This window comes from Mytilus californianus, unplaced genomic scaffold (assembly GCF_021869535.1).
Source record: "Mytilus californianus isolate M0D057914Y unplaced genomic scaffold, xbMytCali1.0.p SCAF_5, whole genome shotgun sequence".
NCBI classification, from domain to species: domain Eukaryota; kingdom Metazoa; phylum Mollusca; class Bivalvia; order Mytilida; family Mytilidae; genus Mytilus; species Mytilus californianus.
Window position 1 is genome coordinate 108,109,804 of NW_026262701.1, and position 25,724 is coordinate 108,135,527.

Sequence of the window (25,724 nt, forward strand, 5' to 3'; positions counted from 1 at the left end):
ATTATTCGAGTTAGATCGGAGCTGGAACTGCCGGGGAGTTTGGCAAAATCCATGGACGCTCGTCTGATGCTGAATTCATGTTTTACTGTTTTTTAAAAAAGAATGGACAAAGATAGTTAGATAGTTGATACAAAGACCTTTGATTTTTCAAACTGATGGATCAAAAGGTTATTATAAACAGATATATTGAAATGGGTTAGTAATTTACATTGTCGATTAACTGAATCCGGGGAACGAAGCAATTATACATTAGAAAGTCAACGCAACGAAAGTGTTTCGTTTTGATGGATTACGTACCAACTTATTGTACTTGGAAAGCGCAATGAAATGTAAATATAATCATGCGCATTTTTAGGAAGATGCTAGTGCTATACTTTTCACGAAAAACCATTTGACTTTATCCATGTCATGCATGTAAACCCGAAAATCAGTCAAAGATTGGCAAAAACGGAAGCAAGTCAACTCGCCCCATTGCCATTGGCAAAACGCCCCATTATTTTAAAATCGCTCCACTCTTGTTTAGGGAGCTACCATTTGATTTTTATGGAGAGGGGGCTTTGACGGAATTTGAAAAAATGCGGGACAGGAGTTTTGAGTAAAAAAATAAAAGCCAGGACCGAAAAGAGTGAATAATGAACTGTCAGGACAGATATTACAACTAAAAAAATGCAGGATAACATTTTCATCCTAGCCCCCCTCCCCAAATCAAGTGGTAGCTCCCTTCATACCAACTTGCTTGCCCTACATTAAAAAAAAATCGCCCCACTTATGAAAAGGATTAAATCCTGTTAAATATACAATGTACTCTTGCCAACAGTGGCAACTTGCCTAACTTGGGTAAAATCCAAATGAATATAATCATGATAATATATAATAAATATATTATAAACAGATAAAGGTCTACCAACCAGTGCATTCGATAAGACCCGGTACCCGGTACTTTTACCCGCCTACGGAAGCGTCTGGTACCGACAGAAAAAATGGGCTATTCTAGAAATAGTCTGTCCCCCCCCCTATGGAAGACATTGGAATTCCAGATTTTTTTTTCTTGATTTTTTCTAAAATTCCAAACAAATTTTCTGTCTGGACCAAAAATTTCCAAACTTTTTGTCTGTTAGTGCACATGAAATTCCATGTATTTTCCAAAGGGACGAATAATTTCCATATAATTTTTACTGGTAGTCATTAAGATTTTCCATAACAGAAATATTTTGTGACCCATAATTTCCAGGTTTAAAAAACAAGAGTTCTGATTAATTCCCTATGTATATGTACATTTCTGGGGAGGGGGACAAAAGTCTGATACAGCGATAGTAGTTTAGAGAATAAATGATATATTGATACTATGGAATTTCATTTTGTAGGTTGCACTTTGTAAATACAGCTGTTTCACAGACTGCCTCTTTTGGGGGATACATTTGTATATCATATTCATAGATATTTTGTTTTGCATATGTACTCGTTCCCAGATATGATCTATATGTTTTATCCTGACATAGAGACATAACTTGGGAATGTTATCCGTATAGGTAGATAGTTATAGGTAGCGGCCAACTTGAATTCTGAGGAAGACCCAAAATGAAGGGAAAGGGGGGAGCAGTACAGAATTTTATAATTATAAGTTCAAACTCTTAGAAGTTCTGGGCAGGTAAATGTTGAAAATATGCCGCAGATCCCTATGGTTAGTCTTTTGAATAAAATAGTTGTGCATATCAACAACTTTCCATTCTAGGATATAATTTTTGTTACAAAACATCATAGTGAAAGTTGCACAGTTTGAGCTGTAAAGGGGGTTTCTATGGGAAATTGCATTGTCTTTATTTACAGATGTGCAACTTATGATTTTTATCTTGAATTGTTTCATGTATACAAAACTATTGAATGTTAATCAGGTGCAAATTTCAAAATGATTTGATTAATAGCATCTATGATTAGCATCACTCAGTGGAAAATTATATCACATGGGAAGATCATGGAAGTATTATATATACAATATAATACTTCCATGGGAAGATAAAAACAAAGAAAATTTGGTTTGACAAATATTTGATGCCTTAATGACCTTTTTAAACACATCAAAAATAAATACTGACATCTGATTAGTTTCAGACTTATGATGTAATCAAATAGATGATAATTTCAACCTAATTAAATTATATTTAAAATTTAATCTGTATTTTTCACCATTAATTAACACCAATAAATTGTGCAATTTGATATCTCCTAAATTTTAGAATGAAATTTAGGGTTTGTCCTATATCATTATAAACAAATGCCAGATTTTGGGTTACTTCAAACTAAATAGCCAGAACATTTACCAATAAACAGCTAATTGATACATCCTTTATTCAAACACACTTGTTTGTCTTCACAGCAGGAAATTGTCTAATTACCTCAATATTGTAGATGAATGACCAGAAATGACCAGCTGTGTACTATGACTCTACTATGGATTGCAAAATACTATTACACATAGATAGATTCATTTAGATTGTTATCAGAATCAGTGGCAAACTGTTTTACTGACTTTTGAATTTACACACAGAAGATCCCCCCCCCCCTTTTTTTTTAAATTAATGCAAGGCAATGTGAACTTTTACAAATTGATTATTTGTGTTTAGTGTTTTATTTTCATATGAAAGCATATAACTTACTAAGATAAGAAAAATAAATATAATAAGAAATGTCTGATGTTTGAAGAATTAACCTATTTTCAAAAATAATTGTATTGTGTACTGGAATGAAACTTTAGATGATATTGAATGTAAAATGCTCCTACCAATTGAATAATCTGAAAATGTATTCTCTTAACAATGATGTCTAAAATTTGACATGAGTTTTGAAATTTTAAAAGTTTATAAAAATTCATTACACAAAAAAACTGACATTCTTAAGTCATCCTGTTTTACAATTTACTATTTGTCAAGCCTGCAATTAGAGTTCCCCAAGCTAGACATGGCAATCCTTCTCTCTAGTGTCATCAACATTTAAAGGAGTAGGTTAGGTAAGGGCCAATTTTGGCCTCAAATTTCAGGTACATCTGATGAAAAAGATTTTGGGCACTTTTTAAACACATAAGTGTCTTCTTCAGTCGATTCAATTAGTTGATGTGAAAGATTTCAGCTGATTAAGTCATTTAAGACGGCAAAATTCAAGCTTATATATATGAAAAATCTATCAAATATGCCATAAAATGTCACTTTTCAGATGTTTTTTGTCAAAAATGAAAGTGGCCGCATTCGTGTTCATTCTCAACCCTTTATATATAACATGCATCTAAATATTGAGACTGAACACAAATGCGGCCACTTCCATTTTAGACGGAAACTGTCTAAAAATTAGCTCAAATTGTAAAATTGTGAAGATTGCAGCAATTTTGCATGATTTAAAAACGATGCTAGTACCCGATACATGTGCATTGTATTGTCAATAAAAAGCCCATACTTATGTAACAGAAGTATTCTTAGCTTTTCAATAAATAGCTGAAAGTTTACATTTTAACAATTTTGTAAAACTGCTATATTTTGGGGCCAAAAAGGGGTCTTACTGGGCCTACTCCTTTGTTTTGGGTTAATTTCTTTTTTATTTTAAATCAATAGCTTTGTTAGATATTCATGGAATTTTGCTTAACTGACAGATGCTTCTTCTATACAAAGACAGCATCCAGAGATTATTATTCTTTTTCAATATTTCACTGATATAATGGACTAAGTTTTTTTGGCACTAACATATATTGTTTACAAAACTTTGAAATTTTCAAAAAACTATATATTTTTTATTCCAGGAATAGATTACCTTAGCTGTATCTGGCAAAATCTCTTTGGAATTTTGGGTCCCCAATGCTCTTCAACTTCATAATTTGTTAGGCCTTTTATTAAACTTTTCGGATTCGAGCATCACTGTTGAGTCTTTTGTAGATAAAACCCTGGTCTGGTGTTCACAATTTTAAGCCTGGTATCAATAATGTGTTTTTTTAGACTTCAAAATAACTTTGTCAAAGCATTATGGAATGATTGATATATTGATTGAATGATTGGTGTTGATGCCACTTCAGCACTATTGTGCTATTTTGTGGCGGTCAGTTTTTATTGGGTGGAGTCGAGGAAGCCATAGAGAACCATGACATTCTGTAGGAAAACTAACAATCATAGTCAATAATGATTGGAGTTGAGGGCACCTGTCATGTGCGGGATTCAAAACCTCATAGTTGACAGGCTAAATATACAGTAGTTAGAATACTTAGACCTCTATAAGTATATGTTTGTTTCATTTTTTATATTTTACAGATAAATGGCATTTTTGAAGTTATTATTTAGATAAAGTATTGGGTTAAAGTATTAAGACAACAATAACTATAGAATTTCAAGAACAAGGACGGAAGTTTCTTCTTGACAAAAACATTGCAATTAAGAAAAAAATAGTTGGGTTTTTTTTTGTTATCTCTTCTGTATATTACGTATATACTGATGATTAGTTTCTTCATACTTGATAAATACCGGACATGTAGAGTAAAATTTTGAATTTTCCACCCATTCTTCCATAATTTACTAATAAATATTATTTCACAGTCAACATTTAGGTAAGTGTCAAACCTTTGTGGAATTTTACAAAACTTACAAAATTTAGACAGAAGCTTTCTTGTAAATCAAGAAATAGAACCCTGAACAAATTTTGATTAATTTTTATATATAAATAAAATAAAGATAAAAACATATCTTGCAATAATTTAAATTGAAGAGATGAACAGAGTCATATGCAGACGTGTATTTAGGGGGAGTCTCTTGCCTTATAGAGCTAGCACTAATCTAATAAGCAACATTTTAATTCAAAAAGACACAATTTTTTAGTTGACAAAATAAATTAAGAGTACAAATTAAACATCCAAGTATCATTTTCTGTGATTAGAGATAATTTCATAGAATTTGATCCAATATCCACACATTTTGGTGCAAATCATATCTCTGGCCTTTCATGGATACTGTGCTATATAGCAATGTTTTGTTTTTTTCGGAATTGTATTTATAATTAAGGGGAAACCTTCATCAGAGACCACCCCTTATGTTTTTCATTTATTTCTTTTTTATTACTGTTTAAAGTTTTTTTTTTAAATTTAATATCTTTTTTTATTTATTATTATGGTAATTTTACCATGCCCATTTTACATGTTTTATATAAATTTTATTGTTTATCAGTAAACTTCTTAGTATAGTTTTATATGCAATATTTTTAAAATCTGTTTGTTTTAGGATTTTATAACATGGCCCATGGGCTTTCATATTTTATTGTTAATACTTATATATGTGAATGGATATATGTTGTAAAGCACTTAGGGTAATTTCAATATTATATAAATCGCTGTTATAAATACTGTATAATAATAATAATAATAATAATAATAATCATAGTTTTTTGATTTGTTAATTTATATTTGAATTTTGATTTTTTGATTTTCTAACTATTTCAACCTATTTCAATAAAATTTAATGTTGAATTAAAGTGTTTCATGATAAGAATTTTGTCCTAAGAATATCAGTTTACTTGTGTGGTTTACATGATGATGGTCATTAATTAGTTCTGCACAGTGAAATATTTTGTAGGAACTGTGATGTTCATACAAATAATTTTATAGCTCATTTCACTAATTCACCAATGTTCTATTTCTTTTGAATCCTATTGATAGGTTTTTATGGGATCTGGCATCTATTGTAGAATCTGTTTTAAAAAGATGCCAGTATTTCCTGAATACTTTTTGAAGTTTTTCTGCTTGAGAATGATAATATGTAATGAATGATACATTACATCTATTTTCAACTTTGTTCTTTTTCTTTAAAAATTGGGTGGTTTGAGTTTTTATGAAGATATTGGAATTTTTCAGTATTCTTTCAAAAGCATTTCATATCTCTAACACCAGTATTTATTTCGAAGGGTTCATCTTTGAAGATTTATGGAATGATTATTGCATTCATAAGTGAACTTTAGCAATAATTTGCATTTTCAAAGAGGAAATCCAATTTCAATTACTATTTATTTAGTGGTAGGGATGAGCTGCTAAAAAGGTCACCATGGTCACTATTTCAAGCTTCATTAATTATATATGATCAAATCATGGAAATTTAGATGAAGGTCAAGTTTTCAACTTGCCTATTTATATTACAAGTGTCTGAAACTAATCAAATGTCAGAATCTTTTGATGTGGTAATAACAACAGTTGTAAATGTATCTAATAGTGGTCAAATCAATTATCTCTCTATTCATTTTCCCATATGCATTCTTACCAGCTATTAACTTGCTGTTTGTGCTTTTAATCCCATTGTTTAGACATTTTCACCTAATTAACATTAAAAATTTGTAATAATGTAAAACTACATATTTTTAATTTTACACTTTGAGAGTGTTGACCATAAGAGAAATAGGTTTAACAACTTGAGAAAATTGGATATCGCTTGATATCAACTCTTGTTATTTAATTTAATTACTAATAATAAACTCGCCACAGGCTAGTTTATTATTATATTGAAATTAAATAACTCCAGTTGAAATCAAGCGATATAATTTCAATTCTCACTTGTTATATGAAACCTATAAGTACAGCCTTCAACATGGAGCCTAGGCTCACACAGCATAGTAAGCTAGAATGGGCCTGAAAATGACCAGTGTGAAACAATACAGATGAGAAACACTAATGGCCAAATTGATATACAAAACAATAAATGAAAAACAAATATGAAATACAGTAATAAGCGACAACCACTTAAATTACTTGCTTCTGACTTGGGACAGATTTATATATATATAGAAAATATATGCAGCAAGGTTAAAAAAACTTATGTGCTGGATCCAAATTCTCCTGGGATAGTGGTGTATTTGTCTGCAATGACAAGACTTTATATACACTGGTAAACATATTGGCTAACAGTTCTTCTAGTCAGGGATTTGTTTGCGCTTAACTTTTAAACATACTTCTTTTGGTTACGGCTGCATATATGTTACTTACTAAGTATAAAATTCCAGTTTTTTTGGCACATTTAGAAAAAAAACAGATAAATTCCAGACAAAAGAAATAAAATCGATGTCTTCCATAGGTATTGCTTCTAATCTTTACACTAAAATTTCCAGACAAATTGACAGCATCATGAAAAAAATTCCAGTATATTTAAGTTTTATAATGCGTTTAAAATCTGGAATTCCAGAAAATTTTGGTAATGGTGAAAAATATTTCCATGGAGGAAGCAGGACAAATCGCCCCACTGGCAAATCGCCCCACACCTAATCGCCCCACTTTTTCACCAACTCGCCTCACTTTTAAAAAAATCGCCCCAACTGGTTTACCAACTCGCCCCACTTTTTAAAAAATCGCCCCACTTTTGAAAAGGGTTAAATCCCGTTAATATTACTCCTGCCAACTCGCCCCACTTAATGAAAAACGGTAATATCTAGATGAATATATAATTTTCATGTCTGCCAACTCGCCCCACTTAAATGAAAACTAATCTACACAGAATACAAAAAAACGAAAATTTATTTAATTATTATTATTGAAATTAAATGATGTTTCACTTTCTGAAATTATAATTCTAAATATAATTTTCGTATTATTGCAGAATAACTTTATTCTTGTAAGCTTATAGTTATTTGCTTAACAATTGAAAAGAAACCTGTTAATTGTATCATAATGCGATATATCATAACAATTGAAGGATTTCAATTAACAGCAATTTGTTATCATAGCACTTACCGGATTGGTTACTTTTGTCTTTGAATTAAGAATAATTAAACACTAACGAGCAATCAGTGAAAGGCAAATGTAACTTTCAAGTAAATATCAAAGAGAATGCCCATTCTTTCATTTACAATAAGCGTGTGTCGTGTTTTTGCTAGTAAAAGTAGTCAAATAAAATTGAGAATGGAAATGGGGAATGTGTCAAAGAGACAACGACCCGACCATAGAGCAGACAACAGCCGAAGGCCACCAATGGGTCTTCAATGCAGCGAGAAACTCCCGCACCCGGAGGCGTCCTTCAGCTGGCCCCTAAACAAATATGTGTACTAGTTCAGTGATAATGGACGTCAAACTAAACTCCAAATTATACACATGAAACTAAAATTAAAAATGATACAAGACTAACAAAGGCCAGAGGCTCCTGACTTGGGACAGGCGCAAAAATGCGGCGGGGTTAAACATGTTTTTTGAGATCTCAACCCTCCCCCTATAAGCAGGTTTTGTTGTTGTTGAAAAATTGATTGGTAAGTTTTGTTTATGCTTTGAAAACAAACAAAAATGAGAAATTTATGTCTATAAGCTGGCGATGTACGCCTTGTGAAGCACCCAACCCAGATGATCAGTCTTTACTGCAGACAGACCTTGCAGACCAGTCCGTTCATCAAGACCAAACAGATTCAGACCAACAGCCAGATGACCCAGAGGTGTTTCAAGAGCCAGAGCTGTCCTTCAACATCAGTGCTTCCTTTGAAGTGCCAACTGTTCAACTTGAAGTGTATAAGCATTGTATTTTCTACGTTAATTCATTATATGTATATTTAATATTTCTTTTCGTGTATTTATTATAAAATTGTAATATCATAAATTGTAAAAATAAGAAGTATTTGACTACCAATTAGATTTAATAAAGTTTTTATGAGAGTAACTTGAGGTTGTCTTCTACTCGGATGTATTCGTATATTACATGTAATTGTGCTGTTCAGTATTACTTGCTTAAAGTAATGACATAATTGAAAAATGTAAGTTATTTATATAATCGATTTTTTTACAGCTCGATCTTAGACGATTCCATCAACAACGTTGAGATTGCTCCAGATACCATCACCTACACAACAGTTGAGTCCGGTACACAGCAGGGCAAGCGTAAGCTTGTGGACAGCCACGGTTACACGTACAACGTAAAGGTAAACCCCAAGCCATCCTATTCAACATGTGGGAGCAGTATATTGCAGGCAGCATATCTACAACCAGACTCTTACGCCAGTGTGGTCGTGTCAACGGTCTAGTCGTGGAAGCAGACAGCTACTGAACTTTCTAATGACAATGTATTCATGTTCTTGTTTCTAGTGCTGACATTTCATCTAGTACTTCTTTTTATGTCATCATGCCAGTGCTTGTCTTAACTGATTTAATGTATGTGTGTTTTAAATGTTATTGTTATGCATAATTATGTATTCTGTTTTATTTCAACCAAAAGAAAAGAACCAAAAAAAAAAGATGCATTTCTAACGTTCTCATAAGTGGGCAGAATTGGAAGGCCTACACTCCTTACAGTTTAATCATTTTATTCATAAGTGGGGCTAGTTGGTAGCCATTAATTCTATTCATACTTTTATTTATCAGTTGGGTACGTTGGCAGACATAAATTCAACGGTATTACTTCCTTTTTCATAAGTGTAAAGAGTTGGCATGACTCAATATTAGGATTTTCCTATTTTTCATAAGTGGGGCGAGTTGGGATAACTCAATTCATCAGGATTTTTCTATTTTTCACAAGTGGGGCGAGTTGACATTCACGTCACCGAAATACTGGTACTCACTTCTTACTGCTTTATTTAAACAAAAAGAAAAGAAAAACAAAAAGAAAAGAATTACAAAAGATGTTTATCTAAGGTTTTCATAGGTATTGATTTTATTTATAAGTGGCAGGAACATATACAACGGGATAGCATCTTTTTCCATAAGTGGGGCAAGTTGGCATTACTAAATTCATCGTGGTTTATCTATTTGTCATGAGTGGGGCGAGTTGGCAGACCTTATTTCAGCGGGATTTTAACCCTTTTCATGAGTGGGGCATGTTATCCAACCTATTTTCAATGGGATTTTACCCTTTTCATAAGTGGGGCGAGTTGGTAAACAAGAGTGGGGCGAGTTGGTAAACAAGAGTGGGGCGATTTTTTTGGAAGTGGGGCGAGTTGGTGAAAAAGTGGGGCGATTAGGTGTGGGGCGATTTGCCAGTGGGGCGATTTGTCATGGATTCTCCATGGATTTTTTTTTGTACATCTTATGTCTTCCATAGGGGGGGGACAGAATATTTCTGGAATAGCCCAATAAAAATACCAAAAAAAAATGTGTAAAATTCTTTGAAGATCGTTCAAATCTTATTTCTTTCTTTCCTTGATAATCTCCGTTCTACGCCGTTCATGTGTATGTTTATAGGTGTCTTCGTCGAGGTCCGCGTTAAAGTATAGATCTATCTTCACACCTCCAAAGTAGGAGAAGTGATAATTTTAAACCATGTGTCTGTATCTGTATCGTAAGAGCGCTTTAAAATGCGACGATTTAGCAGTATATTTTCAAGTGGTATATTGTTGATGAATTTAAACAACAACAGAAATATCATGTCTAATAAAAGGAAAGCAGCTTGTATCACAGATTATTTTATGAATAAAAGGTTTAATAAAGTTGAACATTCTATGAAAATGAAATTCAGAAAATCGTTAATCGTATCAAATCAGTTCGTTTCCCGTTGGACGTTGTCACTGATCACCGTTTCCTCGATATGTGTTCTATGTTGTGATTGAAATTTTTAGTGTAAGACTTCGTGAAACAATCTGAATTAACATAACTGTTATGTTTACAAAATATAATATCTGACGAGATTTAAGACTTCTAAAATTAAAAAAAAGACAGCTCTGAAGAAGTGGAAAAAAAAACATTTTTACTTACTATAGTCAAGAATCCTATGATTAATTTGCCACCCTCCCCCCTTTTTATAAATATTAAAGTTACGTGAAAGTTGAATACATGTTTTTTTCTGACAAGAACAATCATCACAACACTAAGCATATATCAAAAACGTTTGTTTGCTGTTTTGCATGAGAGCATGTTTATTGTTCATGTTGTTTAATTGTTTGCATGACACTGTTAAATTTTTCATGTGTATATCAGTTATCTGCTATGGCAGCAACAACATTTAAATATTCTACAACTACCAGACAGGACTGTGGGCAGATCATTGAAAAGGGCAACATCTATTACATCAGTTTATCTTAGGTAAGAGGTTGCATGTATTATTTTCAATTTTTGAATTATAATTTGTTTGTTGTCTCTTTGACATATTCCCCATTTCCATTCTCAATTTTATTGTTGCAGTTGGCACATGGCTTCTGCATAGTAATATCTATGATTTTTATCAATAATTAATTTATTACATTTTGCCCAAATTTACATTTGTCTAAAGTGGTAGCTGCTGCAAATCTAAAAATTTTAACCTTGTACAGTTTTGAAATTTTATTCACATGTATTTTATGAATTAAAAAAAAATATAATTTATTTTTATTTATATCCTTGCTTTATAAACACAAGGAATGTCTGCTGTCCATCCGTCTATTCCTCTGTTCTAAAGTAACTTTCATCCACAACTAAATAACTGAATGATTTTGAAAGAAACTCTCACAGAATCTTTAATACAAAATTGAAAACTGCTTGACGAATTTTAGTGAAACTTACATTCACTCTTATTCCCACTGTTTCTGTTTTGATAATTGATTTATGATTTATCTATTTTTTAGATGATGTTGAGTCACAGTCAGAGGCAGCACCCACTCAAAGTTCCACTCCAGAAGATACTGATAAACATGATAAAAATAATGAAGTAGAGATTGAGAACTCGCTTTTAAATAAAACTAATTCTACATCTTCGTGTACAGTTGCAACAACAAACCTTGAAACTCAAAGATTGTCAAGAATAGAAATTGCCATAGAAAAACAGAGAAAACTACTTGAAGAAACATTTAAAGATAATACTAAGAAAATCCACCATTTTTCCATCTGTAAAGATAGATGTGATTCTTTAAGTTTTGAAGACCCTCAGTCAACATCAAAAAATAAACACAGATTTAAACACAGCATTTTGATGGACAAAATTACCTCCTTCAGTCAAGATACAGGGTTATGGTGGCTTGTCTATATAGAACAAGAAGGAATGTACTGTCTCCTGTGCAAAAACCATCACAATTTAAATCCAAAGAACAAAGATATTTTTTGTATGAAACCAGGCCTGCGATACAGAAAAGAAGCTATACAGGACCATTCCAAATCCAAGATTCACAAAGCTGCAGAACTGGAAGAAAACATACAGAGAGTATCCCCATTTCAAAGAGAGGTAAATAACAGGAAAGAATATGCATCAGAAGTACTTTGTATTGCATTTACCTCATTGTATTGGTTGGCCAAAGAAGAGGTGGCAAATAGCATATTCAAATCACTAATAAAATTGCTAGAAGTCGTTGGAGTTACACATATGAAACACTTCAACCATAGCAGTGCTTGATCTATCCGTGAAATGTTCTTGAGTATAGGAGATGTTATAACAGAAGACTTAGTACAAGATGTAAATATCGCTGCTAGTTTTGGGCTGATGATAGATGAAGTAACTGATATTTCTTTGATTGAACAGTTAGTTTGCTTTATACAGTATGTTGATAGAGCTGGGTGCCCAAAAATCCATTTCCTTTTTACAGCTGACCTTTTAAAGGAATCAGATTCAGCAGATGCTGCAACAATTGTAAAAGTAATAAAGGAAAAGTTACAGAATCTAGGGATTGACATAAGTAAGCTCCGAAGCCTAGCAACAGATGGGGCATCTGTGATGCCTGGGAAAAAAAATGGTGTGGCTGCACTGTTGAGAAAAGAACACCCAGGAATTATAAATATTCATTGTATCTGTCACAAACTTGCACTTGCATGTGCTGACACAAAGACAGAACTGAAAGATATTGATCTTGCACAGTTGACTTTGATACAATTATGGAAGTTTTTTCAAAACTCTCCGAAAAGAACTGCGGTTTACTTGAAAGTACAAGAAGGTACAAAAAATCTAAAGCTGAATGAAAGTTCCAGACAAATGGTTGCAAAGAGACTGAAAAAGGCATGTACAACTCGCTGGCTTTCTTTTGACTTATCAGTTCAAGCTATTTTTGAAGATTATGCTGCAGTTCTGCAAACCCTAAGTCAGTTAAGTGAGAAAGAAACTGCAGCCTATGGATTGTTAAAGAGGATGAAGAAAACAAGATTTCTTGGAACACTTTACATCTTAAAATGCATACTTCCACCCTTATCAAAATTGTCAAAGATTTTTCAGACAGGCAATATTGATTTCAGTAGTATTGGACCTAGCATTCAGTATACAATTGACACAATAGAAGAAATTTCAAAATCAAAACAACCTCTGGAAGAAATGAAGAAAGATTTACAAGATGAAAAGTTAACTATGGTAACAAAGGAATTTAAAGTCAGTGATACTGATTTTAAGCAACTGGAAACACTCTTGACCAAGTATGTCACAGCCCTTAAGGAAAACATAAATTCTAGATTTGAGGATGCTCTCTCTGTCCTGAAAGCATTTGATATTTTCAACCCTGTTTTTTTGCCAGAGAGAACTGATACAGAATTCAGAGATTATGGTGTAACATCATTAGAAAGCTTGATTGAATCGTTCTATCCTAACATTGAACAAGACGAGAAAAATGAAATAGTCACTGAATGGAATAAGATCAAGTACAATATGCTAGAATGGAAAAAGATAATAATAGATGATAATAATAATTCTTCAGATTTGAGCAAAACACAAATGATGTTAATGAGAAAGACTGACTTCTGCAATTTTTTCCCTCATATTATTGAGCTCGCTGATATTTGCCAATCAATGCCAGTTTCAAATGCCTGGCCTGAAAGGGGTGCGAGCACAATTAAAAGAATAAAAACTAGACTCAGAAGTTCTCTTAAACAAGACATGATAATGACATTAATGAATGTATCAATAAATGGTCCCAGCACAGGAGATAGTCAGCAAGTAACAGAGAAAGCAGTAAAACGTTGGAGAAGTGAGAAAGACAGAAGAAAACTTCCAAAACAGAAACCCAACAATAGGACAAATGAAAGTGAAGGAGCACAAGAAAATGTAATTCAAACAGTTGAAGCGGAGTGTCAAACTGATGTAACAGGAGACAATCAGCAAGAACTTATAAGGGAAGAAGTGAGAGCTGCATGTAAACAGATGATGATTGAATTTGGGCAGATGGATGATAAATGATGATGATGAAAGTGATAATGACAGTGAATATGACTTTGATTAAAATGAACGGAAAATTTAAAGTGAAGACAATATTTAATTGTTTTATTTCATTTTTGAAAAAAAAAGTAATAGTTACTCTACAGGTGGCAGTCTGACAGATTTACAATATATGACACTATTTACTTACACAAACAATTGACACAGTTATGATTATAACAAAGCAATAAAAAAAAGTTACAACAAGTTTTATTATCAATTTTTCTTAATAATAATATACTATCATAACTTATGAATTTCATTCACAAAATTGAACAAATGCAAAACATTTGATAAAAGTATAAAAACAATCAAAACATTTAAACAACATTTCACATGAAACCCCTGCATTATAGGTCATACCATGGAAGTATTATATTGACAATATAAATAATACTTTCATTATCGTAACTTCCATATTGTAACTTGGATGGAGAGTTGTCTCATTGGCACTCATACCACATCTTCCTATATCATACATATTTTATAACTGATTACAAAATAATTATAAGCAATGTATTTTCAGATGATTACTCTAGAAAAAAAAACAATTCAATGTTAACTTACCCAAAATTGAAGCAAATATTACAGACTTCACCCTATTTTTTTAAGTAAAAAATTAAGGCTGAAATCCCTAAAATCCAGGAGCTTCCGGACCCCCTACCAGGGCTAGCCCTGGACCCACTGGGGGCCTTAGGCGGCCCCCAGACCCCTCGCCTTTTGGGTTTGGTTCCGCCTATAATCACAAAGGTACCTCCAGTCTAAAAAAATAATGAAACCCCTGACCAACTCGCCTTACATGTACTTTAAAAAAATGAAAACTTATCTACCCAGAATTAAAAAAAAAAATTGAAATTTAATTAATATATGATATTTATTGAATTTGAATGATGTTTCACTTCTTAAAATATAATTGTAGATTCATTATTTACTATTATTTAATTTATGTATTTATTGGAAAATAACTTTATTCTTGCATTAGCTTAGTTATTTGCAAAATAATTGCAAAGAAACCTGTTAATTGCACATAATCTATGCTGATTGTTTTTTAGCCGACTCAAAATCATGCTGTTAATTAGGGCCCCCTGTTGTACATGTACTTAGGAATAGGACACCTCCAGAAGATGAAAGATCTACTTTACATGTACGTAATGTAAATATAAAAATAAGAAAATGTGGTATGATTGCCAATGAGAAAAAAGAGGAATTGGTAAAAGTCAGTGAAAATTCACTTGTTTTCCATTCCTAATAAAACTGTCATATTGTAATGTTTAAATAACCTAATTATTTTCAAAATAAAATCTTGTTTACACTAATGAGAAAAGACAACTCTCCATCAGAGATCAAATGACATCAAAGTTAACAACTATAGGTGACTGTACATCCTTCAACAATGAGCAAACCCCATACCATATAGTCAGCTATAAAAGACCCCAAATGAAAATGACAAATTTGTAAAATAATTCAAACAAGAAAACTAACAGACTAATTTATATACAAAACAAAGAACAAAAAAAACAAAATATGATACACAGCAACAAACGACAAACTGAACCACAGCTGAATTACAGGCTCCTGACATGGGACAGGCACATACATACAATTATGTACAGGATGGGGTGGGGCTAGACTAGTAGTTTGTGGTGCCGAACCCACCTCCTAACCTGGTATATTGATGTGAAAAGGGCTTAACTCGTCAGATCTATACAAAGTAGAAAGACATCTAACAAAACCACACACAAGACGTGGTGGGTACTTAAACATCCCCACAACAAAAAAGACCAAGTTCAGATCTGAGAGTACTCCCAGTTACTAACACCTAGTTCAAAGCCAAAAACAAAGTACATTGTACATATACAATGTATTTACCACCAAACCTTGCCTGGTTTAGTCCATTTCTCAGATACTACCTTATATAATTAATTAATTAATAAAATAGTCCAACTTTTGGTGTAATTTAAACAACTTTGAATGACTTAAAATTTCAAAGTATCATGATTATTAATAACTTAATCCCCAAAGATTGGCATTATAAATCATGACAGATTCAGAGATCCTGTAATATATGCATGTAATCACTTTTGTTCATCCCTTCATTCAAGGGTCATATGGAATTTATATGGTGGATTAGAACATTAATAAAATGATTAAATACTTTTTTGTAGTCATTTTTTTTTCAGGGAAAGTTTGTTGGTCTAGTTTTAAAAGATCAAACCAAGCCAATTTTGCCAGATCAGAATATTAAAGGCAATTTTGGCAGATACATTATATTATAACTTCATTTTATTAAACATTATTTATTTTAGCTTTTTCAACGAAAGTACAATTACTTTGAGAAGTAGGAGAAGCTAAGCAACAGGACAGAATTCATTTGAGGCATTGCTTTCTAGATTATATAGTGGAGTCATAGATCGTCCTATTGATTTATGTGCATATGAGGAGCAGTAGTCAATGAATAATTTTGTGATGAGAGGTATGTGATGAAAATGATAACTATGTTTGAATAATTTTTTCTTGTCAGACTCTGTACATGCAGTTTCGAAGATTTTTTTAAAAGTTTGAGGTCAAAGAGTTTAAAGTTTGATTCTTGTAATGTTGTGGGCAAGTTCGAAAATTATCCATGTTAGAAGTGACAAATTTAATTTTTTTACATGTCATTTTTATAGAAAACTGCATTCAAAGCTCTCTTAATCGCTTGTTCTTTTTTGTCTAGCCACAACAGTTATGAAGCTGTGACTTAGGCATGCTGTTTTCAATAGAGGCATAGTCGTAAAAAAATTGTTGATATTCATGATGAGGTCAGTTTAAGGAAACCAAGAAATAAAACCTTTGCACCTTTTATTGGCGGTATACCATCTTTTCCGCAAGTTCATTGTTTTCTGTTTAGTATTAAATTTATAATTAAGATTTATTATTACATTGTACATCGGTGATCCGTTTATTTGGCAATTTATACAGGAATAATGTCACTTTGAAATGTATGAGTTAGAAAGTAAGTGCTATTAAAATTTAGGTTTACAGAAGTTATTCCTTGGAAATATACATTGTTTAATGTAATGAAAATTGTATTGCAAGCAATCCCAAACAGGTCTACATTTCTTGTAGATTATTTATGAAAATGTTTAAAAGAACAACCATATTGTATACTACAGCAAAAAAGTTTTGAGGTCGTATATTGCTATCAACTCGTTCGAAGACATTTGGTTTCCGGACAATAACTTCAGTTTAAGTGTATGAATGTCTATGAAATTAGATTTAAAGGTTCAATACCACAAAAGGAAGGTTGGGATTATTTTTGGGGGTCATGGTTCAACCAGTGTAGGAATTAGGGGCCAAAAAAGGCCCAAATCAAGCATTTTTCTAAATTCAGGACAATAACTTGTTTATAAGTATTTTAATTGCTATGAAATTGTACCACAAGTAGAAGGTTAAGTTTCATTTTGGGGGTATTTGCCCAAACCATTCAGGAATTAGAGACCAAAAAGGGTCTAAAACAAGCATTGTCAGACTGGCCTATATTATGAATTGATCATGATAAGTTGTTCTCGTTTAGAATACATAAAATATTTGCCTCTGGACATTAAAATAAGAAAAAAAGTCAATCAATTTATGTTTTTGCATTATCAGAATGAATTTGCAAATATATAACAATTAAATTATGTTGTATCCTTGGAGCTTTTTCAATGACCTAGCATATAAGTATAAAAAGATGAGGTATGATCCTTAATGTGACAACTATCAATTAATAGACCAAAGGACAAAGATGTAAACATTTACTGGTCAATGTACAGCCTTAAACAATGAACAAAATCAATACCATAAAGTAACCTACAAGGATGAAAAATATAAACTACATACAGTAATGGTAGACAGCAAACAACATAAGAACCAACTTTCAAAATTAGCCAAAAAGGACTGGATTCTTCAATAGGTCTTATAATAAAAAAGGTGCAAAAAACATGTTTTCCCAAACTAAAATATCTATCAGTTTACATTCAACAGATTTAGTGTAACAATGTTTCACAGTTTGTCATTTCATGCAGTCTTAAGAAGAGTATGACTGTGTAATGTCAAAATATTCAATATATCAAAAGGGTATAAAACCTATTTCGCAATGCAAGTATGCAAGGATGTACAGACAGACAAGTGTAAAACTTAATGCCCCCTCCGTTACTACAAGGGCATAAAAAAGAGATGCACAATGGGACTATGTCGGAAGTTTTAATAAATTATGAATTACATGTTTATGCAGAAAAAACACATACAAATGTGTGTTCTTGTGTGCAGATATAACTAATTCCATGTCAAAATTCCATGTATGTTTGACAAAGTTGTTGATATCCAAAAAACATTAAAAAACTTTAAAGGGGGATTTTCCAGTTTTGGGACAATAACTCAAAATGTGTTCACCAAATGGCAAGAAACTTTTGTGACTTGTTTGTATCTATTGACATGAGCTCCCTTTCGATTTTCATAAATTTAAGATTTTATGTTTCCAAGTTGTGGGGTTATATTCATTTAAAAAAGGGAGATTTTCCAGTTTTCAGATAATAACTCAAAAATGATTACAGCAGTTTTCATAAAACTTTGGTGAATTGTTTATATTTATTGTCGTAAGCTCCCTTTTGATTTTTATTAATTTTAGATTTTATGTTTCAGAGTTATGTGATTTTATTCATAAAAAAGGGGGGATTTTCATATTCAGACAATGCTTTGAGCAGTTATCATGAAACTTTGGTGACTGGTTTATATCTATTAACATAACCTCCCTTTAGTTTTTCATGAATGTCTGATTATGACATTGAAAAGTTATTGAACTTTATTCTTTGAAGAAGCGATTGGTGTATCATGTGCTCATGGTGCAGCTGTCTATTTATTTTGGGCCAGGTTTTCAAATTGGTCTACATGCAGGGGTTAAAATTTGCATTAAAAAATGAAAGGTCCTGGACTATTTGAAATTTTCAGTCCAGTGAAAGGTCCTCCATTCTTTTTGTCAACATTGAAACCATTCTGAAGCGTACGAAAGGTATAAATAAAATGTACTTCTAGAATTTTATGTTTGACATCATGAGTACGCATATGACGTCACATTGTTTAGTTGCTAAAGACAACGCAACAGTTTCACGGACTTTTTCATTTATTTCATTTTACGCCAAAATATTTGTTAAATGGTATTTATTTTAATATGCTGCATTAGAAAGTAGATAACTGTATTGTATTTTAAGCTTGGCCTTCGTTAAACTTGATTTTACCATAGGCGGATCCAGGGGGGGGGGGGGGGGGGAGCCCCTTTTGTGGTAAAAATTTGGTTGATTATATAGGGAATCACTGAAGCATGACTGGAGTGGGCCCCCCCCTTATTTATAAAAAGTTCTGGATCCGCCACTGTTTACTGTCACATCACTAGGTAAATACAAAATTCTCCTAAATGTATAAGCTAATTGTTTGCAAAACTCTTTGAATACTTCTTATAGTCTTGCATCCACATGCTATTAATAAAGTACTGTTTTCTCCCTTTCAGCAGTACATTGTATTACAACAAATGGACAGAGGAGTTGACTATTGATAGTGACTGATAATGAACTGGAGTAACCTAGGGTCCAATGACTCCATGCCTGACAGTCCATGTGTACATGTATGTCAACAGCCAATTCTAAGTAACCTTAAATAAACATATATATACAAAAGACCTAAAATAATAGTATGTGCATCTATGGGAGACTTATATGTCACTGTTGTCACAGAGTGTTGTGTGGCTTCATTACTGATTAGAGACTAATCAGATTATCCTTTACTTTAAGTTCAAATATAATGTACATGTACTCAATGATTATGACTTGCCTTCATTAACTTGTAATAATTATATATGATGCAGGGTCCAACAAAAGTATATTTTTTTTATCTACATTTTATGTGTCAGTCTCGCTGATTTTTTAAGTACCTTGTAAATGTATATGGATATATGTATGAATTTAGTTGTAATACTTGGTTTTGAGTCTTGCACATATATTATACATCATTGTACATTGTCATAGAAGTTGAAATTACTTTGATCGCTGTCAGACAATGACAGAGTGTTTTGAACATTGCTTCATAATGTTGATCAGATTACCTTATTTAATTAATAAAATGTTATTGTCACAGATTGAAATTTTTAGTATTTTATAAATAAGGTCTTACAATGTATGGTAGGATTGTCAATGAGAAAACATTCCATTAGTCAAAGAGGATGTTAACAAATTTAGGTCACTGTATGACCTTCAACAATGAACAAAACCATACTATATAGTCAGCTGTAAAAGATCCTGACAAAGTGAGCAACAATCCAATCCAGAAAACTAGTGATGTTCCAATTACCATGTGCAGTATTGGTTATAATATAAAAATATCACTTGTTTTCTCTCTCTTTACCAAGGGATAACTGTATTCCTAATTTATTCTTATTGGAAAGCAGACTGCATCAGGTTAAGATTTTATATGATAATCACAGGAATTTTAATTTTCAGAATTAGTTCCTCAGATGTAAGTGGAAGGGAAGCTATATACATTATATGTTTAAATGAAATTAACAACAGAATTAGATATAGAGGAGATCCTATAGCTACAGTATATATAAATGTAACTGGTATGTATTCGTTACAGTATTTAATTTCCAAATGGTATAACAAAAATACTGAATTCCAAGGCAATTTCAAAAAAATCGTAAGGGTTCCGCAGAACCCAATGTCTCGTATACTTTTGCTGTTAATTGCATCATTTTCTCATCACTTGGCGTCCGTCTTCGTCCGTTAACTTTTACAAAAATCTTCTCTGAAACTATTGGGCCAAATAAAACCAAACTTGGCCTAAATCATCCTTAGGGTATCTAGTTTAAAAAATGTATCCGTTGACCCTGGCCATCAACCAAGATGGCCAATATTGCTAAAAATAGAACATGGGGATAAAATGCAGTTTTTGGCTTCTATCTTTGAAACCAAAGCATTTAGAGCAAATCTGACATGGGGTAAAAATGTTCATCAGGTGAATATCTATCTCTGTTGAATTTTCAGAAGCATCAGACAACCTGTTGTTGGGTTGCTGCCCCTGAATTGGTAATTTTAAGAATTTTTTTTTCAATTTTTATACGACCGCAAAAAATTATTGGTATCACGTTGTCGTAGTCGTCGCCCGAAGACACTTGGTTTCCGGACAATAACTTTAGTATTAGTAAATAGAAATCTATGAAATTTAAACATAAGGTTTATAACCACAAAAGGGATTGATTTTGGGGGTTATGGTCCCAACAGTTTAGGAATTAGGGGCCCAAATAAGCATTTTTCTAGTTTCATGACAATAACTTGTGGAACAGTGTATGGATCTCTCTGAAATTATACTGCAAGTTTCCATACCACAAAGGGATGGTTAGGATTGGCTTTGGGGGCTTATGGCTCAAACCATTTAGGAATTGGGGGCAAAAAAGTGAGGAAAAAACAAGGGTGTCCTGGTTAATGGACAATTACTTAAGTACAAATTACAGTGTAAGGGAGGTAATTCAAATACAACTTGGAAATTTGAATTGAAATTATGACCATAACTGAGGGAAAGATTTTTTTTTTGGCAAAAGGGAGGGGGGGGGGGGGGACAATTTTTTTCTCCTCAAGATTTCAGAAATCAAAATCAAAAAGAAAATCCTTCAAATTTTTTTTTTTTTTTTTTAAAAAGGGGGTGGAGGTCAATTTGCAACAGCATAGTGTATTACACAAAAGCAAAATTTGAATATAAATTCAAATCATATAACCAATTCTAAGTTCTTTGACTACAGTTATTCTGTGTCAGAAACCTATTATGTGTCAAATATTGAATTGCAATCCAAATTCAGACCTGTATCAAGCACGAATATTGTCTCCATTTTTGCCCCAACTGTTCAGGGTTGGACCTCTGTGGTCGTATCCAGCTGCGCTCGGCAAAGCAATGTATTGGTAATTATCTTGAACATTATAATAGAGATAAACTGTAAACAGCAATAATGTTCAGCAAAATAAGATTCTCAAATAAGTCAACAGGATCAAAATGGTCAATTGACGCCATAAGGAGTTATTGCACTTTAAAGTCAAATTTAACAATTTTTTCGTAAATTTTTGTAATCTTTTACAAAAGTCTTTTCCTGAAACAACTGAGACAAATTTAACCAAACTTGGTCATAATAAGCATTAGGGTATTTAGTTTAAAAATAGAACATAGGGGGAAAAATGCAGTTTTTGACTTATATCTTTGAAACTAAAGCAAAAGTATATCGGTTGCATTATTTCATGCATCAATTGTAAAATAAAAAAAATATCAGGTGAGCGACACAGGCTCCTTGGAGCTTTTAGTTGGTATTGTAATTTAAATGAGGTTAAGACATGTAAGAAAGGGGCTTGAAAAATGAGGAATTGTGTTTCTACAAGCACTTAGCAATCTAGATCTATAATACTAAAATAACAAGGTCCAATTTGTGAGCTGGCATGACATAAAAATGACAATTCAAAGAATTCAACTTTATTTATAACTTATATATATAGGACAATGGTGTTGATTAAAAATTACACCATTCCAGGCCCTTTTGTTTTCCACATAATTATTACTACAGATAATTAACAAGTTCTGGGTCGAAAGGTTCAAAAAGAAAGATTTTGAAAGCAGAGAAAACTGTGCACCTAATGACCAGCATGACATTATTAGATGACAAAACGAAAAATCTTAAAATCCAGGCTAAAAATAAGGCTAAGGTACTTTGCTTCAGTCACAACACCATGATGTCCCGGGAGTATTCTAGTATATATTATATATACAGGTAATGTGTAGTACACATGCATGAATAGAGTTAGTTTTCATTATTACGGTAATTTATGTTGATAAAAATGAGAATATGTAGTATTATTGCCAATGAGACAACTATCCACCAGAGTCCAAATGACTGAATGTTAGCAGCTATAGATCACTGTATGAACAGCTTTCAATAATGAGCAAAACTGATACTGCATCTAGCAAGCTATAAAAGGTCCTGAAATGACAGATGTAATACAATTCCAATTTACTTAAAAGACATTAAACGAAAAATAAAAATGATAAACAACAACTATTATATTCCACTCCAGTTGTTCACACGATATATATATATATATATATGTAAGTTTGGTAAATCATTGGAGATTAAATTGATGTTATCATTTTTTGCCTGGTTGGTAAGCCAATATTTGATGTATGTTTTACAAAAAATATATGCTGTTTTTGTCTTGCTTGACGGAGTCAAAAAGCGAGGCATAGGTATGCTGTTTCTGGCGTTGGTGACGACAGCTGCGTCAACAATGTATTAGTTTGTGATTAGGTCTAGTTTATAGTGAACCACAAGTAGTAAGTCGAAGATATTTGGTATGCTGTTGTATTAGTATTGGCACATCTCATTACCATGGAGATTATTTGGCCCCGCCCCCTCAGTTATGGTTTATTGACTTAATTTGAAATTCTTGCTTAGTCTTCATGTATTAGTTTGTGATTAGGTCAGTTTATGGAGAACCACTAGTGGCAAGTTAATTATGATTGGTATGCAGTTGTATAAGCATTGGCATATCTCATTTCCATGGAGATTATTTGGCCCCGCTCTCTCAGTCATGGTCTATTGACTTTTAAATTTTTGCTTAGTTTTCATGTATTAGTTTGTGGCTAAGTCAGTTTATGGGGAACCACTAGTGGTAAGTTCATGATAATTGGTATGCAGTTGAATATGCATTGGCATATCTCATTTCCATAAAGATTATTTGGCCCTGCCCCCTCAGTCATGGTCTATTGACTTTAAAACTTTTGCTTAGTTTTCATGTATTAGTTTGTGATTAGGTCGGCTTATGGGAAACCACTAGTGGTAAGTCAATGATATTTGGTATGCAGTTGTATTAGCATTGGCACATCTCATTACCATGGAGATTATTTGCCCCCCCCCCCCTCAGTTATTGTTTATTGACTTTAAAATTTTCTTAGTTTACATGTATTGGTTTGTGTTTAGGTTTTTTAAAGGGAACTACTTATGATAAGTCAATGGTATTTGGTATGCGTTGTATTAGCATTGGCACATCTAATTTCCATGGAGATTGTTTAGCCATGTACCTTTAGTCATGGTTCATTGACTTTGAATATTTGCAAATCTTACATGTTAAAATGTTGCTATTTTAATTTCAACATTTGCATTATCAAAATTACTAAAAAGCGAGACATATCTCTGTGATTACAGTTTATTATTTTTATTACAGCAACTGTATTCCAAGAGTCTGATGGCTAATAATGAATTACAGGATTTTATCATTCAAGCAACATCTTAGAAGGATAAGTGCAAATGTATGAAGGAAGCCTTGGGTACAAATAGCAATTACAGCAATTACATGCAGGAGAGAACTCTTAAACATTACTAACAGACATGTAGTCATTATATGGGAGTGGTGTATTTAAGAAATCTAAAACACATGAAATTAAATATTGTGTATATTATTTCAACCACAAGTACTCTCAGAATATAATACAATTCAAATTCAAATTATTGTGTCAACATGACAATTATAGTCTAAAAATGGAAAATGCATGTTTTAAACTGAATTTTATATAAATATTTGAATTAACAAGAATTTTTAGTCTATTGTGCAGCCAAACTTTGAGATCTTCTAATGGTATATGCCTGTTGTTTGTCAACATTTGTTTTCTTTTTGCCTTAACCTTATTAAGATTGGTGTTGAAATGAAAAAAACTGAAATACATATATGAAATAAGAAGGAAATGGTTGTAAATAACAGCAAGACTTTCAATATGGTATATGTCATGATCTACTTAATTAACCAGAGTCTATACCAATCAAAGAGCTTCCATCAACACCAAATTCTTTAAATATTTTTTTTATTAGGATGAGACTTTAGACAACCACTGAAAAGGTTCCTGGCTTGAAACAGGCACATGAATATGTGGCAGGGTGAACTACTTTATTTCCTCAAAACTTTCAAAAGAAAAATTGGCATCTTTTGCAAGTGAGACAAAATGTGATTGCATTGTCTCATGACTGATAACCACAAAATGACTTGTACATACATATTAAAAATGAAATACACATCAGTGCATACATATTCTATAAATGAATCACCAATCCTTACATCACTTTTAAAAAAAAGTATTGAGACTTGACCATAACCGAAAATATTCTAGGAGTGAACTAAGGTGACCTGGATATTTGCTTGCCTTCTTTGTTTTATTGCATCCTATCTCTTGCATTGGAGATATTGTGAGTTGGGAGTTGATAGATAAATATTTTTTGTATTGTTTAGGATCAAGAAAGTAAAATATAATGGAAGTATGAACACATAGTCAAGACCAAGAAGAATATTTATATATATCAAAATAGAATGTGTACTAGATTAGCATTAACTTATCTAAAATATGCTCAAATACTATGAATTTGTGTGATTGATGCTCAATTCACCTTAATTTCATTTTAGAAAAATTAACATGAAAGCTTGATTCACGTTAGTTTCACATGAAACATTTAACATGAATTTCACGTTAAAGCTCAATTCACATTAATTGCACATGAGTTTCATGTATAAGCTTGTTTGAGGTGAATCTCACATGAAATTTACCTGAACAAAATTTGCCTGTGTATATATATATAGAAAACAC

The 25,724-nt window shown here is 32.3% G+C and overlaps 1 long non-coding RNA gene across 1 annotated transcript; it reads left to right on the forward strand.

The window, feature by feature from the left end:
- The first annotated feature begins 26 nt into the window (after window positions 1–26).
- Window positions 27–24,669, forward strand: LOC127700526 (uncharacterized). Its single transcript, XR_007981619.1, has 6 exons — window positions 27–195; window positions 15,107–15,198; window positions 16,361–16,527; window positions 19,576–19,689; window positions 20,561–20,679; window positions 24,317–24,669. It is a non-coding gene; the product is annotated as an uncharacterized LOC127700526 (long non-coding RNA).
- Window positions 24,670–25,724: the final 1,055 nt, after the last annotated feature.